Below are 14,281 nucleotides of genomic sequence, written 5' to 3'. Positions count from 1 at the left end.
CAAGGTATAGTATGGATAAAACTTTATTTATTTCTTATTAGTAGTATTAGCTTTATCATCAATGTAATTGTTTTTTTTTTTTTTTTGTACACCATATTTCCGGCTTTCTTTTGATAATTAAACTGTAAATACTTTGCAAGAGTTGTTTACGAGAGATGTGACATAGTCGAGGAAAATTCCACTGTATTCTGTCAAAACAAATAAATAAATAAAGATAGTGCTTTCAGTAACAATGTCTTTAATTTCCATTTATTAAAAAATAAATGAGGCTAAACAAGTGTTTCAAAACACCTCATCCCTTTGAAACGCCGCCTAATGTTGACTAAAGGTCATTATAATCATGCAGCCGCATTTCAAGAGTTTCATGTTCTCCATGGAAAGGGCAATGAGCGAGCTAGAAAATGTTTTGTATTCACTAATTTCAGCAATGGGGTCGTTATTGATATGTGAATGCTTAATCCAATTAAATTAACACTTGGGTCTGGTTATTACAGAAACACACAGTGGTTTGTTGTCATTGCAAATTGCAATCATTTTTAATTATCTATCCCAAATATTAAACTGCAGTGCTGTGATCTTCAATATATCCTTCAACCACATCACATCTCCCTCTCTCTCAGATTCTTTTAATACTCATCCTTTTAGGCCTGTCTAGTATCTCATATGGCTTATTATGCATGTCGTTTTAAAACTTACTTTTACATGAATAAGAATAAGATATGTAAAAACACCCCAGGATGGATTTTTTTTAGAGTAACTGATGAATGAAAGCAACATTGTATAATTCACAAGAAGAGCCAGACTTTACTTAACCAAAACCCCACGAGCAAAAATCGTGTTCCAAGTATGATATAATTTCAAAACACAGACTTGGCAGCTAGATAGCTAAGATAGAAAAAAAAAGTTATTAAAAGTAATGCAACTGAATAGTTTTATATCATATTTGATGCCTAATGTATGTGATTTGGTTTAATCTCAAAGACCTTTTTTAAACTGTTCATGCTTGATGCTTTTGTAGTGCTCTAAACTGGCCCACTATAGAGGAGCAAAAGTTCAGCACCACATCAGGTGGACAGCTCCCTCACAGCTGAATCACGCAGCGAGACGGAGCACAGCCATTAAAAAGTGCCGCCTCGGTTTGAATCATCCCTTCAGCACCACACAAGGTGGACAGCTGTGGTGGAGTTTAAGCACTCTGGACAGCTCCCTGAAAGTTTCAGAACATCACAGCTGTCCCTTCACTAATTACAGAGGACCGAAACAGCAATAGTTTGCTCACGTGCAACAAAATAACAGCACAGATGAGACAACAAGTGATTCGACTTGAGTCCACCCTGAAAGAGCCAGAGGAACGTGGTGTGGTGCCATGAGACATGTAACAACAAGCGAAGCTGAAGCAGCTCTGTGGCGTCATGAATGATGGAGGAAACAATGCACTCTACTTGTTCTTGCCATTGTTGAGTCAGGTGAGAAAAATCCTTTGGGTCATTACCCAAAATCAAAGAGGGTTTATCTTCTTTGGAGCGTTGAACTGTGTCAAGGCAGTATGTGATGGAAAAATAAAAAAATATATATTTTGACATGTAAATTTACCAAAAAAAGCTGCAGGAGAAATGAAGGTGGATTATCTAAAGTGTGGTATTCATTCTTGTTTTAGGAAATGTTATTTTGTTTTGTAAAATGTTGCAGTGTTTTGTGGAATTTAGCATTGTTTTGGAATGTTGTAGTGTCTTAGGAAACGTTTGTTTTTTTTTGTAAAATGTTGTAGTGTTTTGCTAAGTGTAGTGTTTGGGAAACGTAGTGTATTGGGAAATTTTATTTTGTTTTCAGAAATGCTGTAGTGTTTTGGGTAATGTCGTGTATTCGGAACAGTTGTAGTGTTTTGGGAAATGAAGTGTTTTTGGGAAATATTGAAGTAATTTGGGAAATGATGTAGTGTTTTGTTAGTGCATATTATATTTTGTTTTCTCAAATGCTGTAGTGTTTGGGGAAATGTTGCAGTGCTTTGCAAAATTTTGTGGTGTTTTGTTTGTCATGTTATTTTGTTTTCTGAAATGTTGATTTGTTTTTGGAAATGAAGCATTTTGGTAAAGTTTGTTTCTCTGGGCTACAGTGCAATATACTAATAAAATCACATTTTCTTATTTGTAATTGGGATGTATGATCCTTCTGTAGTGCATCTCAGCAAGCAAGCAACTTGCTGACCCTGACACAGATCATATAAAGTACTTTGCTTGGACTTTACACAGAAACATTCAAACAAAACCACAGCACACATGTATCGGATGGATGTTTTGACATATTCACTAAAAACGGTGTAGAAAAACAAAATCCTGAAAATCTCAAAAGTGCATGGAGCAGTAAAATATGAAATTTCAACTCTGAGGGGGAATAAAAAATGACTAGAGAGCGATAAAGGGCTTTCCTATTTCCAATGAAGAGATGGGAAGAGAGAAAGGGTAGGAGAGGCGATTTTAGTCAGATGAGGCTCAGGCGGCGGTGGTGGAGAGGTGTGTGTGCGGGGAAATGACTCGACCTTGAGGAACTGTCAGGTGGTGCGGAAGGCTGGAGAGGGGCAGAGGACGAGCCGGGAGAGCTGTTTAATCATCCATTGAAACGAGGCCTGCTCACCCTCTTGACAACGCTGCCCCGGGCCTCCCCCGGCTCGCTAAGCACCTGCGGGACAGCTTATGCACACACCCAGCAGCTCTGGGCAATCTCACTCTGAGTATTTAGAAGTTTATATCTTCCTCCTCATCTCTCTTTATCTGGCCTGAGTAAGATTGGAGGGGTTCCAGTACCACTTAGAGTTCCAGTACTCTTAGTTCTGGGAACAGGAATAAAGTGATAGCCTGAGCGCACACTGCAGCTATAAAAGAACACACGGTTTTGGTGAGATCAGCTTTTCTCTGAGCTAAACCGGTAATAGACATAAACATTATAATTGACCGCATGCCAAGAGTAGTTAAGCATGCACTATTACAAGTAATAGGTGAGTATATAACCCTGAAAGTGAAACAATTAAAACACTTGTAAGGGCTCTGGAGCAATATCAAAAGCAATCTTTCTCTAAATTCTGCAGATTTGTATAAGATATTAGAAACACTTACATATAATTAGACTTGCATAATTTACTGGGGATGCACTTCTATCCCTCCCAGATGATTCTGTATGTATTTAGATAAATCATCTACAATTTCATCCAAAACAGTACAAATACATTTGTATCAAGGTGATAAAGTAACTCAGATCAGATTGGATAAAACTGGAATTTAATACAGGCTTCAGATTCAATGGGCTGTGATATTTTTAGTCATTCAGAAAAGAATCAAATAGCAAAAGTAGAAATGATACACCAACAATATTTGGCCCCAGTGAGGAGGAATTTTTGTCAGACGCTGTAGAGTTCTAAGGTACACATCGCTTTAGGGATTATTTTTGATAACGTTAAAGGAGGTACAACTGGAGAAACATGCTAGCAGAAGAAGGGTGAGTATTCACTTTGACACATACACACAGTTGATACAAAAGACACCAGTATGGATTATTATTGATTATGGTTATGTGTTAATGTAGCCATATATCTTTATCTCCCAGTGATTTTCCACAGTCATGTCATAACATCCTATCTCTCCGAGAATTAAACATCTGTTTTGAACTGCTTTGATTGTTGAATGTTATGGAAGTTCAGATTATGGTAAAATAAATAAATACAAAAATAGAATAAAATAAAAATAAAATAAAACAATGCTGCAACTAGAAAGACAGCCTTACTGCTTGAAAGTGGTATCAGTCACATAAAGACATAGAGTATACACTGACACAGACACACACACACACACACACACACACGCGCACGCACAAACACAAACACAAACACAGCAGCGTTGCATAATTATGCCCCACTGAGTAAACAATGTGAGAAATTATATAAGCTTTGGATTAACCTCCCCGTGCCACACTTGGCTCTTGGATGGGAAAATCTGCTCGGTATGTGTTCAATTATGTGAAGGCACACGATGGATGTCTGTTAGCATTTTAAATGCATAATCAAGGTTTATATTGCAGCAGTTTCTGAGGTTAATTTCACAAGATCCTCTGAAAGTAGCCACTTGTGACAAGAAATCCTTTTGCTAAGATTTTGTTAAAATGGCCCGTAAGACTTCTTAAAAGCCGGATAATATTTCAAATTTATGCAGAGGTAGACTCATGTGGCTGTCAGAATGTGCAGTGCTCCAACACAGGAACACGGTAAGAAACGTTGAAAGATTTCACCTCCGAGTTCAGTGTGCGAGGAGCAGAGAATGAGACACGCTACCTCTCCGGCACCCTCCCTCTCTCCCCGTCCCTGCTCCACTTCTCACCACCGCCGACAACATGACATTTACCGCTTCGTGCCACTGTTCTCACACCGCAGTCAGTCTTTGTACGCTGACCTGATCCACCCTCAGTCCTCCTATCTCTCTAAGTGCCTCCATTACCGTTTTTTCTTTCAATTAGAAAGTGGCGAAAACACTCTCTCTTTGGAAGACACTGGAATGGATGCGATCTTTTGAAGACGCCTACAAACACACTTGTGTACACAGAAGGTTGAATTTGTTCATGGATGAAACCTGTCGGTCATTTACTTTGGTCTCAATTAGGCTATTTTTACTAAATTTTATCTTCTTTTCTTTTCATTTTCAGTGAGCGATGTTTGTTTTTGCTTCCCTTTGTTGTCTCAAGTGAATGAAATGAAATTTGGAAACTACCTCCCTAACCCTGAAAAGTTGTACTGACATGTTATCCATCAAAATGACCTCTCACTGTTCCCCCCCCCCCCCCAATCCTTTGACTTTAATTTCTAAGCTTTCCCCGAAAGTTCCTGTTTGTTCTGAAAACGCCTTTCTGCTCGAGCTGCTGTCAGACTATCACACTCTGTCCGTCTCTCTGCATCAGTCGTTTATTTCATCTGTCACTGAGACAACCATCCAGGCTTTACTCTCTCATCCTCAGTCTTCCCCGGCAGCTCCATCAAAGATTAAATTCTCGAGGAGAATCTCTCTGCTACAGTGATTCATGTTTGCCTAAACTGACAAGAGCAACTTACAGACATTTTAATATAATAATGTCACTATGTATGCTGACTTTTTGGTCTTTTTGGCTTTAATTGTTAAATTTATGGATGATTATGACGGCATGTAGCTGTGGGAATATCAACTTAGTCTAAGTTTTATTAAGCATTACTTGGGACCATGTAAATTAAATGAGCTCTACATATTTTAACATAATACTTTGATTGCATTGTACTGTAGTTTAGGGGACTGCATAAAGGGTTAGGGCTGGTTTTATGTTATGACTATTCATTTCATATAATTTGATGATCAGGTTAGGCCTACTCGTCTTGCATCTGTATTACATTATGCAGCCTGATAGACGTGGTCATTTCTCAGTACTACGATGCATCACAATACTGATGCGACGGATTCTACACTGATGCAATACATAATCAAGAGTTTGGAAATATTATAAGGCCTAAAAACCCAACGCCCATTTTACCATCATTTCTAATAATTTTAGATAATAGATTTTAATAACAGTATATACAAAATTACAGCCTTAACTTTTGGAAACAATGTCCCTCTCTTGCATTGAATTGTGGGCAATAGTCCAGCTAATGCTACCTTACGAATATGTTATGAAATACGTCTGAGTGAGGCAAAAATCAGCAGCAAGTTTTTGTTTTTTTTTTCTCCACAGTGGCAGAAATAGCTGCACTCCACAGTGAAACTGAAGCCCCGGGAATGGTGCCAATCAGTAAAGCTAGTCAAGTAGCAATTGCATGTGATTTCTGCACCCTGTTTTAGAGCTGCTATGTGAAAAAAACTCTCATTTTTTTGTGTAATGTATTTAGCCAAGTTACATAGATTGTGGTATTGAAAAGATTCAGGTTTCTATAATATTACATGATTATTCTTCATCGTTTTCTCATTATGTTATGCCTATTCAGCACTTTGCTCAACTGTGGTTGTTTTAAAGTTTCTCTCTAAATAAAGTTTGAATTGAAATGAATTGTATTATAGTATTATAGCTCACTGCTTGAAATAACTGATGCAAAAATAGCCATGTGCAGTAAGATAGAAAATGAGGATGCAATACAGTGAGATGCCTCAAGATGCATCAAGAATCTCTGAACATTGATTGGAAAAGTTGACCAGTGATTCATGATCAAACCCAGCAATTTCTTGTTTCTATTATAAAATAAATGCCAATGAAACATGCAGATGAAACGGCCATCGAGTGTACAGATCTTTCATAGGATAAATAAATTAAAAACAGCGAAAGAAAAACATAGAAATTGTTAAGCAAGATGATTCCACATAAAACACCCATAAAAGAGCTGCAAAATGCACTCTGTAAGCATCGTGAACGACAACGGAAAATCACAACCGCGGGTCGACAATAAATACGAACTGGAGCATGAGAAAACTGGAAAATATCTCACGTCCATCATACATTTCAAAGCTGTTTGTCTGCAGCAATCAATAATGTACAAAAGCAAACATTCTCAATGGAAGCTACACCTAAATAATCCCCGCCAGCATCTCATCTGATTGGCGGAGCTCCCCTTGTGTACATTATTGTGCCAGGCCTGAGGAAGCCATTGGCTGCGCGGCAGCAACAGTATGTGTGCAGAGAGATTCTGTTCAAATCCGACACACTTGTGTTAGCTCAGTGATGCCTTACTTAAAGTAAAAAGCTGAGACAGAGATACAGACTGTCAGACAGAGTAACTGATGTGGAGCCAGGCAAACATTTCTATTCCTCGCTGGCGTCAATGCAGACCTGAGTCACAAATGTGACACCATGAAATCAATTGCCGTTCTCAAAAACTAGTGCTACTCTGGCACAAGTTTGAGTACTTCATTTAGTGCTGTATATTGTAAAGCAACACATAATATATTAAAAACAACTGACTGTTTTCATAATTCTTTTTCGAGATGACTAAAAAATGCATTAGACTGAGAGGAGAAGTATTCTGCTGGCATGTCTGAGTATGTCTGCACTGTTCAGTTCTTTGCTGGATTCCACCTCGAGGCCAGTTAGTCAGTGAAATCTTGCAACTCCTTTGAAGGTTTTCTTTAGCCTGCCGAGACCAGGAGATGAGAACAGGGTTTGGCATTTTGGGAAAATCCATCATGCCAGGCGAAGTCTGTAAACATCAAAATAGGTATTCAGACGCTAATACGCTGTCAAAACACACTCAGCCACGAAATCATGCAATCCATCCTCATTTCAACTCGCACTCAGCTGCTGGCTTACGTGCAGGGGTCGGATGAAATTATCTCAAGAGCTGTAATTCACTCAAACCGTTTACAATAGCCTACACAAAAAACTCTCAAGCTCATTAAAAGTCAAAACTGCCACAGAAAATCAAATTATAAACCGTTTTGTTGTTGCAATTGTACATTTCTAAAAAAGAAAATGTTACTCCTGGTAGATTTAGGATGTCCTGATGCCCTGGTGGTTTAGACACATATGGCAAATATGTCAATAAGTAATAATAAGAAAAACATCTTATCTTGTGGAGTCAAAAGCAGCCTACCTCTGTTAAAATAAAATATTTGGAGCCATAACACAGTGCTTAAACTCCACTTCACTTCTCTGTTTTACAAGGTCTTGTTTCAAGATGCTGTAAGTTTTTTGGAACGAGTGGAAATTTGTCAGCTCTGAGGCAAAATAACAAGTGCTGCGAAATATGATTATTTTGAGGCATGAAATGAGGTATTTTTCACTGTGAAAGGTGTCACCTCATCTAAACAGCAATATTGTTCAGTCTAGCAAGAGCAACTGCATTGGCAGAAAATGACAAGAATCTTAGAACGACAAAAATAACTTTTGAAACAAAATGAGAAACACTTTGCTGAACACCAAAATTAGCCATAAATACTGATTTCAAGAATTAGAGGATTGAAGAAACAGTTTTATATGTGCCTCATTAGGCTCACTCTTTAATTAGGAGTTGGATGCAGGTGTGATGGTAAAGATGTACACAGAATCTCAGTCATTTTCCACAAATTTACATACAATTTAGGCCTAAACTCTACTATTACTGCTGCAGCTGCTATACTCTTCTCTATGGTGGAGTGCTCCTTCAGAAGTAAGGTAATATCTCTGATGTTATTTACAAATCATTGCTATCGTGGGCAAAGACGTGTAAGAGGAGAGTAGCTGGCATTGTGTTGTCTGACTTGGTCTAAGCAGCTTTGTTTTCTATTTACTAAAAAACTTTGCTACGGTCCAAGAAAGTTCATGTTTTGGCCTAAAATACGAACATTTGGTAGCACAAAAGCTGCTGAAAAAGCGGGGACGTGTCACTGAAAAACACCCAAATATGTTGCCACAAACGCCACAGAGAAATGCTGCAACGTGCAGCTAAAAACACAGTGGTTCAGTGCCACAAACACTGTTGAAAGAATGTCAAAGGGTTGCCAAAAAACATCCTGTGTTGTCATGTTTTGGTCTTGAACACTGGTCTGCAGTTTAGCAGTCGTCTCACATCATCCACCATCCCCTCCAACACCCAATGACAAAGTCAACTCGTAGCTTTACGACATTACTTATAAATATTGATACAATATCCTTAAAACATCCAAATATAACAATTCCATGTTTGCGGAAACAAACAATGCCACCCTTTTCTTCTGACCACTGGACCGGTCAGCTTGTGGACCATGAATCGCTTTTTGCTGAATTTGGTGAACACTGAGTTGCATTCGAGCTGCTGACTGCACTTTTAATGCTTGTAGCTCAAGTTTGTGCTGTTGTTATATTGCAGCACATCAAAATTGCAAAAATGTATCCATAAAATATTCTCCCAAAAAGGGAACAGAAGACAAAAAAAAATGTTCACTCACTGTTCCTTAGTGCTTGCTCACCACCAGTAAACAGAAGCCTTCTTCCTGCCTGCTTAGCGCCCCGGGTAAACACTCTGACTATTGACTGTACTTCTTACCTCTCGGCGGTGTCTCGCACCCTCAGAAGGAGCTCCAATACAGTTGGGAGCTTGGAGATTTCTTTTTATGTCTTTCTCTAAAATCTCTGTGGGTTGCTGTGCTCATGGCGAGGCCTTGCCAAGGATGAGGATGTATTAGTCACACACATGTTGCACTCACACACTTTTGAATCGACGCCCGTGAGCGAAAGAATAGCTCACAAAATATTGAGTGGAAGCGAAAGGGGGCAGCCAGTCTTTTTGGGATTGGAAGGAATGCAGGGGGTGGGTTCTCTCTGCCCTCATTTTTTCATGTATTTTATTTATTATTTCTGGTTTAAAAGTTTCTGTATTTTGCTGATGCAAAATGTCTTTGCCTCTACACAAGGCTTAATGCAAACAAAATGCTTTCAGGATGTTGCAACCAATGCCGAGATGTCAACAAAACCACATAATGATCAGGCAACAAAGGCACAGGTGGTTAGTTGTGAACACCAGAATCCCAGGTAAAAGTCTGGGGTTTGTTGGACCCATCCACCACCTCTTCCTGCCTTATGGGGACCTTCCAGCTCCTTATATTACGTCAGTTTTGGCAGCATTTCAATCTGACACCATCCAGTGGTGTATCATAAGGCTGCAACGGGTTCTGTATGACGGCATTATCAACAGATGCTGCTCTTCTGTGTATCACACTGCTGTGATAGATGCTATCTGGCCAACTGACGGCATATCATAACACCAAAAATAGTTTCCCTATGACCACATTACAAACTGATGCCACCCAGCGGAAAATAATACTGCTGCGAAAGGTGGCTTCTGGCGTCGGTATCTTGCGTCGAAATCACAAGGAGGCAGTATTTGACGACTTTGGAATGAGAACAGGCTGGTTTGGCAACCTCAGTAAATTTAACCGAAACTTCCTGGAGGTTAAGTTACCACTATCTGTAAAAGCTTTCACTTTTTTGAGCTAAACTACGCGTTCTGTCTTTTTTCGGCTTAACATGCAGCCGCGAAAAGTGACTTTTTGGTGTTAGGATTTAGAAATAGAAATATTTAGTAAAGGCAAGTCAGTAAAGAGGGCAGAAGCAGGGCAGACAGACAGTGAAAAAGACAATAATCCAGCAAAGGAGACATTTTTGGAAAAGCCTATTTACATCAACCCAGCCCATCCGAAAAAAGACAGAGTGCCTCTTGTTTATGGATTTTTGACTGCCACCAGATTACAACAAATCCTGACTCAACAGGTTTTCAGGTGATGCAGTTTTTGGTCCATCTTTCTGTCTCCATGGCCTCAGACTCTCTGATGAATGTTGACATGTCCTGCAGCACTGAGGATGACTGCAGCTCCACTTTAATGTGTTCTGCGGTCACGCCTGCTTCAGCTGATGTAGCGAAGACAACCACAGCAGAGGACTGACGCGTTCCTGTGGTTAGCACTGTCACATCACTCAGAGGAACGGGCTGTTAAACAAAGTTCTTACATCTCTTTTAGTTTGCAAATTTTCTAGAGTCCATTGTCAAGGTTAACAACATCTATTCAACTCCGGAAATTCTGTTTAAAAATAACGATTTTAACATTTTGTCCAAAAGGGGGAAAACAGCATTTAAAGTTAATAGGCGCTATTTGGTGGTGTTGGCAATTTCATGAGTTTAGCCTGCTGTTTGAAAACTAAGCAACGGGAAGAAAACACTGTAGAGCGGAGCACAATCAGGGTCCTTTCAGAAAGACAGAACCGTATCATTTGGCTGTTTGCAGTGGCAGAGTATGCTTTCCCTTCCGTGAAAGCACAAGAAAGATAATTATAATCATAACAAGGTGTTACTGTCATTGTGGAGGTGTGGAGTGTGTGCACATGCATGTGTGTCCTTCACACCTACATTATGCATGAATCTTTGTACAGTACGAGCTGCATATGAAAGAAGGAAGGTGAATATAAATACAGATGCAGCTGACTGAGATAAACAAACACAAACTTAGTTTAATGGTGCAATATGATGCCAGAAAAAGACTAAACCCAGTTACATCCAACAACATATTTCCTCAGCTGAATGGGAATTTAAATTGATTATGCATCTTTTTTTTTTTGGCAATAAAACCTGTAAAAACGTGGGGGAAAAGCCATCTGTGATCATTAATCTTATGGGTGGTCTCCTCAGCAGTTTGCACAGCACGGCTGATTTTCTTGGGATTCACTGGTGCTTGATTAAAGCCTCTGTACACACCTGTGGTAAACCTACACAGGTGCTGCCACTCTCCGCTGGTTAGTTCTGACTTGGACCTGCTTCTCTAGCTGCGGCTGTTATTGTCTTGACTATTTTGTGCATGTATATGTAATACATCATATGATGTAGACAAACAAACACAGCAACAGTTTGCTACGTCAATGTAGAGATGCATGCCCCAAAAAATAGGCCAAATGTCTGGTCAGGAAAAAAAAACTACTACTACTTTTAAACATGATGAAAAACTTGGATATGGATTTTTTTTTAATATATATTTAAATGTCTTAGCAGGGCACTTTTGAGTGTGGACGGTTGCATGTAAACTTGATTGTTAATAGAATATTAATTTAGCCAAGTAAACAGCTTAGAAGGAGTGTCGTCTTTTTCGGAATAAGGGTAAAAAAAAAAGAATATTTTGTGCATGTAAACGTACTCACTGTTTCTAAAAAATAAAATAAAATACTGTGCCTCCCCATGGCCTAATATAGTTTTGTAAAATACAAAAAAAATGCAAAAATAAATCTTCAAATAACAGCAGTTCTCTATTTGGCTACTGCAAGGGCTGGAAATTAAATGCGTTTTATGTGGCGACACGTTTGATAGAGACACAAATTTTCATTTCATCATTTCTTAGTTTTTAAGTGCTGGTTGAGGCGGTACAGGACTTTTTCAATTTGGATCCAGCCATGCTGAGATATGTGGAATATTTGTTTATTAGTCTGAGTCGTTTTCAGTGCTGACGCTGGCTGGCACATGTGATATTTGGTGTTCTTTCTGCACAAAGCCTCACATTCATCTTAGCATAAACAGAAACCAAACTGACATTGTGCCAGTTGAGTTTTTGGAGTGCGCCCATTTTTTGAAACCTGCATTGTATACATAAGGGTGTTGAATTAGCAGTCTTCCTCTTTGTTGTAGTTCGCTGAGGCATCTCTGTTTCCTTGTTGGCGTCATGTCCATGTATGATTTTGGGCCTTATCTTCTAACTGCACTCCATGTAGCCACAGTTTATAATTTCTCAAGTTTGAATCCTTCCAGCGACACAGAATCCACAAGAAATACTTCTATTCCAGTTCCTCTAACTTCTCTACTCAAATCTGGCAGAAGTGATGTGATGTGGAGCCCGCAAGATGTTTTACACCCCATAAATCCTGGATATTTCGACAGTTAGCCCACTCCTGCATCCTGCGGGGAGGTGGGGAGATTTGTGTGTTATGTTTCCTCACTCTGGGAGCCAAGAGACATGATAAATTGTCCCACAAGAACAAACTGAGTCCAAATATATCAAAAGACTCACTATCATGTGCACTCAGACTCAAACACTATGTAGGATACTGTACACACCACCGAAACAAGAGTGCAGTCAGTCACACCCTCTGGCTGTAAATATAAGACGACTGACATGCTCTGGTGTGACTGATGAAACTTTAAAACGCTCTTTTGGCATCATCAACCAAAGCAGCCATTTGGTTCATGAGACATGTCTCTCAACACTCTTTGATTTGATTGATGAACACACGGCTGGCATGCTTCACTGCTGCTCGCTCGTCCATATTACTATCAATCTCAATAGCAGACAATTGTTCAGATAGCCACTGTCAGCCGCTGGACTGTGGCTTCACTGAAATTAAGTGAAGAAAACATTTAGTCCGTGTTAACAGGTCAGTGCACCCAAATTGCAAAACAAATACTGCAATTTGTGATACTGTATAAACATGCATACATGTATGTAAATGTATTACTTCAGCAGTGTAATATGCCAATACGTTCTCATACCATCTCTTCACGTGTTGCCGCTTTGTCAGTGGACTTACGCATCTATTATTATGTTTTGGGTATACATTTGCTGTGTTTGCTCTTGGATGCCACTACCGTGATATCAACAAATGCAACAATGCAAATGCACCATGCTCATACAACATGGGCACATGGCAACCAACGCCAAAACGTCAATACACATGATGGCACGGATTGTTAGGACAAGGCAAAAGGGGCACATGGTAAGGTGTGGAGAAAACACATCACATTCAGTCACTCTAAATAATAATCTCTTATTTTGGGGACCCATCAACCACACTTCCAGCCTGCCCGCTCCTCCTATTACGCTGTCACAAGCTGCGTTTCAGCCTGACGCTGTCCTGATGTGTTTCATGTGAACGCGACAGGTTCTGTCTGATGCGACGGCGCCCGTGCACACAATATGTGGACGGTACGTCTGATCGGCATAATATAACACTGCAACTATTTATGACTGGCCGCATTTCTGTGCATGCAAAGGTGTCTTTTGGTGTTGCACACTAACGCCAAAAGCACTTACAAAGTGGGACTATTTTCGAGTTCGGAAAGAGAACGGGCTAAATATGCGCAGTGGTGTTTCTCCTATTGGCCCCGCCCATGAGAAAACGCTCAAATCACTGAGTTTGTATTGTGGTGACGTCACAGATTTTGAAATCACTTTTCTCAGCTCCAGGAAAAGTTTTAATCCAGAACCTCCATAGATCAAAATTTCAAAATATTCACAATGTTTACACTTTAGAGTGTCCTCTCAACAGTTTTACAGACGTCTCTTTTGTAATGGTGGTAGTTTGATGGCATAATGGTTTTGGGCCTAAATTCCTATTTTTGCTTATGCATTCAAGCTTTTTTGTTTGTTTTTGTATTTTGTCGTGTATGGACACTGGGGATAAATGTTCCTTTGTTTATAACTCCATGTTAGGATAAACCTGACAAACAATTCTTTTAAAACATGAAAACCAAAATATTTAATGACAATTTGTTCATGATTTTAAATAATTATTAGTTAGTTAGGAATTAATAAATAAATACCCCAAACAAAATATTTAATGAGTCACTGACTTTGATTTAGAAAACACAGCACAGCAGTCTACAGCTGTTTTATTGTCTTTGTTCTCTATAGTGCCTGCGTGTTTACATTGTAACGCGGTGTGTGCCGAGTTCTACTGTTTTCCCAGCATGCCTTCTTTCTGCTTTTCTTTCAAACGAAATGCTCTTGGGCTTCTGTTTGTTCTAAAGAGGCCTAAAAGCTATAAAGTTTTCATTATTACTTAATTCAAATATATATAT

The 14,281-nt window shown here is 39.3% G+C and overlaps 1 protein-coding gene across 2 annotated transcripts in view; it reads right to left on the bottom strand.

Moving 5' to 3' along the window:
- nrg3a (neuregulin 3a) overlaps window positions 1-14,281 on the bottom strand; it is a 445,741-nt gene that overhangs the window by 388,704 nt on the left and 42,756 nt on the right. The window lies entirely within an intron of this gene.

This window comes from Plectropomus leopardus, chromosome 13 (genome assembly GCF_026936395.1).
Source record: "Plectropomus leopardus strain MGB_pleo_1.0 chromosome 13, ASM2693639v1, whole genome shotgun sequence".
In the NCBI taxonomy this organism is placed as follows: domain Eukaryota; kingdom Metazoa; phylum Chordata; class Actinopteri; order Perciformes; family Serranidae; genus Plectropomus; species Plectropomus leopardus.
The sequence above is the reverse complement of the archived record's forward strand: the minus strand, read 5'-3'. Positions and strand labels throughout refer to the sequence as shown.